Source organism: Python bivittatus, unplaced genomic scaffold (genome assembly GCF_059951505.1).
Source record: "Python bivittatus isolate LINGU-HERP-01145 unplaced genomic scaffold, Pbiv_v1 ctg000480_np1212, whole genome shotgun sequence".
Taxonomy (NCBI): Eukaryota; Metazoa; Chordata; class Lepidosauria; order Squamata; family Pythonidae; genus Python; species Python bivittatus.
In genome coordinates, this window is record NW_028277075.1 from 22,765,220 (window position 1) to 22,769,165 (window position 3,946).

The 3,946-nt window shown below is 39.6% G+C and overlaps 1 long non-coding RNA gene across 1 annotated transcript; it reads left to right on the forward strand.

Moving 5' to 3' along the window:
• Window positions 1-567: 567 nt before the first annotated feature.
• Window positions 568-3,481, forward strand: LOC112541026 (uncharacterized). The gene is made up of 3 exons (XR_003085057.2): window positions 568-649; window positions 2,948-2,985; window positions 3,188-3,481. It is a non-coding gene; the product is annotated as an uncharacterized LOC112541026 (long non-coding RNA).
• Window positions 3,482-3,946: the final 465 nt, after the last annotated feature.

The window sequence follows — 3,946 nt, forward strand, 5'->3', positions numbered from 1 at the left end:
TGGAATTTTGGCCATAAAGAAATGAGGACTGTGATGCAGAAACAGAAAAGCATATTAAAACTCTCAGAGGGATTAAAAATACATTCTAATAAGCTTTTCTGCTTCTGCTTCTTAAGACTCATTGCTACTGCGTAGTCCAAGAAATGTGTCAACAAACTGGCTGCGTTTTATAGCTATTATGGCAGGCTGACCTAATCTTAAGGCCTTTTCTATGTTAGTCAAGGAGATGATGGAACCAGATGAGCATGGAACCTACAAACTGTTTATTGAGAAATATTACAATATTAAAGAGAGAGAGAGAGAGATCAGAATGTCTACTTATAACAAGAAAAAAAGTAAGGAAAAGGCTTAAAGTATTTTAATGTATTTTATATCAGAAGTTTCATTTAGGCCATCTAAATTAGCTGTGATATCTGGTTAATTGTTAAATCTATTGCCAGAAAATCTGGTAGAATACAGTGCTTCTTTCAATGATAACCTGACTTAAATAGGGGTATTTTGGAATACCGTCTTTCATAAAGGTATAAAAACATAAATGTTTGCTTTTTCTTTTTTTACAAATGAATTCAGATGCTTGGGGATATGAATAAAGTCATGTGAAGCTGGCCCAGACTCAAAGCAGACAGACTGGCCCTGCATGTCAACCACGGTGAGATCTATGAAGCCCAAAGGACAACTTAGTTATAAGTATACATTCTCTCCAAGGAGGATGAAAGCAAACTTCAATTTGATTTATTCCAAATTGTCAAACCTTTTAAGCCAGTTAGGACCAATTTTTGAATGAAGGGTAAGAAAAGCAAATTAATTTCACACAATGTATTCTCAAGGCAGGAAAATACTAGAAAGAGAAACCTTGTCTTATCTCGTCATTTCTAACACAATTGCCTGGTCTTGCTTTGTGGGAATAAAAGCTCTTTGTTCCTCTTTGTAATACATGTGAAATGATCATCAGTGGCTCTGTTCCATCAGCTTTGGGTAATAAATTATATTGAAAATACTTTAAAAGTTTAATTTATAGCAGTTAAGGCTTCACTGAAATGGATGATGATGATGATGATGATGATGATGATGATGATGATGATGACTAAAGTAATATAATAGTTTTTAAAGGTGAAGTCATAGAAAATAAGGAATGCCAGTGTAATGCTCAATTCCTTTATTTCAGTTATTCACAATATACCTCAATGTATGTCCCAAGTAAACAAAACCAAAGAATCCTACAACAGCCATGGGAACGCTTAGGACTAATCCAACTTTCTCCTTGGCTCACTGCCAGTACAGGCCACCCATCACTGCCTCCGTGCAGGAATGGATGATGTGCTTCTCCTGCAGCCTATTGCAAACCCACCCCTCCCCAGGGTTTTCCAGCGTCTGTTCAAAACGTCTGTTTCCAACCCAAGCTGTCTTAAGCCCTCCAGAGCAGATGGTCTCCAGTGCTTCCTTTGATCTAATGACAGTCCCAGCTCAGAAATGGCTGCAGAGCCTGGCAACCATCTTCCCTCTAGCAGCTAATTCCTGCCCTGGATAACAATTTCATCCTGGGTTGCTGGGCTGCTATGATCTCTGCTGGTTAGTCGTTACTGTTTGTTTGTTTTGTTGTTGCTGTTGTTGTTGTTGTTCAATAATCTTGCAAGTGATTCAAGAATGGCCCATTAAGTCAATGAACTATCCTCAACCCTAGAATCTCATGCTCCTTTCAAGAATTACATCTCCCAGGAGGCACCCTTTACATTTCTGCCCAGGCTGGATAGAAGATGTTCCCCTTGCTTTACCATTCCCTGCCCACAGTACAAAGCTTCCCTTTTCTTTTCTTTTTTAAACATCTTTACGTTAAAAGTTACCATTTTTTCCTTATGAAGTAGAACTGCATTAATATCAAAAGAGATAATGTGGGAAGGGAAGGCATCCATGTGGCCAAAGCAAAGGAAAGGCTCAGGGACTAGTAATGAGGGGCAGTCCCTAAAAAGAAAGGGAGGAAACAAGGGAATGACCCATCAGGTTCTGTGGTGGCCATAGTCAGAATTGATCACCAACCCAGTTCCATTGACAAGTCACTGCAATTCCTAATGGAATTTCTGAAATTGGTTTTAGAAACAGCAGGGAACAGCATGGGAGGCAGGCAGGTTGGGCTGCAATGCAGAAATGCCTTGAGTTCTGCCCAATCCCTTTCAAAGTGAACCAAAACTTCATTGCTCCCATTTCTTTCATTGGGACTTATGATGAGACACCTTCTGGTATAACACATTCCATTTTAAGCCAGATTGAGTTAAGATTAATACCACATTTACGTCCCTCTGCTCCATGATATTGCTTTAAATTAGGAATCAAGTTACCACTAGAATGAATTAAAGATGCATCACATTTACAAATATAATGAGGGTTTTATGCTATGCAACGTATTCCACATTGGGGGAAAGAACTAGAGATCAAACTATGGGATCAAAGGAAGCTGCTATATACAGGTCAGCCCATTAATTCATGCATCCCAGTATTGTTAACAATGGGTATCCCGCCTTAGGCATGAAAGCTGGCTGGGTGACTTTGGGCCAGTCACACTCTCTCAGCCCAACTTATCTCACAAGGTTGTTGTGGGGAAAATAGGATGAGGAAGGAGTATTGGGTATGTTCGTTGCCCTGAGTTATTTATAAAAATAATAAAGGTGGGATAAAAAAAATACATTTAAAAAAATAAGTGGCAGTGGCTCTCCAGGGTTTCAGGTAGGATTTTGGCTTGCCAAACGTTTGCTGCACTGCTAAGCCAGGGGAGAACATACGATAGACCCTCCAACACCTTGAGATGGTACTGCCAAATTTCAGTGGCAAAATGGCAAAATTTTGGCAATCTTAAAAAAATATTATTTTCTTCAAACTTAAGGGTGAGATAGAGAGAGGCAGTCAATGACTAAGCTATGATCCATAATTCATGCACGTGTTTCTTCAAATGCAGAAAGAAACTGCTATGAAAACTGATTGGAAAAGCATGAAGTAAGTCCTACAATGCATGGGTGAGTTGGTGTGATTTTGGGGGGGGGGGGGGAGCTTTTCCATTCTGTATTGAATTGATTTATATAATGTAATTATTATACTGAGATCTCTTTGAAAATCTTCTCGTTGCTCATGATAAAGTAGATGCATCTTTATTTTATTTTGCTAACATGCTTGTTTTTCATTAACTGATACCAACCAGCAGGACCATCTCTCCCCAGTGGTGTCTACCAGTCCTGTGAGATCCAGGAGAGGCATGCTCCAGGTCCTGTCCACAATCATGTCACCTGGTGTCACCTGGTGGGGCCCAGGAAGAGAGCCTCTGGAACATCATTCTCACAGAGATTAGACTTGCCCTGACCCTGGTGGCCTTTTGCATAGCATGGAAAACCTAGCTTTGCCATCAAGCCTGGGGCCCTTATAGAATGGGTGAGCCCATTTCTTGATCTTCATTATGTTAATTAAGTGTTCTTGGCTGCTATGTTATTTTAGGTTATCTCTGTTGCTTTAAACTTGATTGTTTTTCATTATGTTTTTATTCTGTTTTCAATTGTTAGCCACCCAGAGTCATGCATATGAGATGGGAGGCCCTATAAATTAAATAAAAAAACATGATAAATATGGTTCTCCCTTATGTATTCCAATGCTTTGTCACACTACAGGCCTTTCTTTTCTTTTACTGTTTGTGCAAATGGTAGCCCAACTGAATATGTTCTTCTGAGGAACGAAGGTGTAGGGCTATGCTACCTTTACCCTGCATGTTTTTTTTCTGAACAAATAACATTTCCTCTATCCAGAGTGAATGCCTCTTAGATTCCATGTTGTCTGGACAATTCTGACAATTTGGCAAAATCCTGATGTGGTAAAAAGGTCAATCCCACTTCGATCTGAAGCAAGACTGGACACAGTTAATACTTGGATGGGACACCCCATAAACCCCTTTAGGTGAGGTTGAGTATTC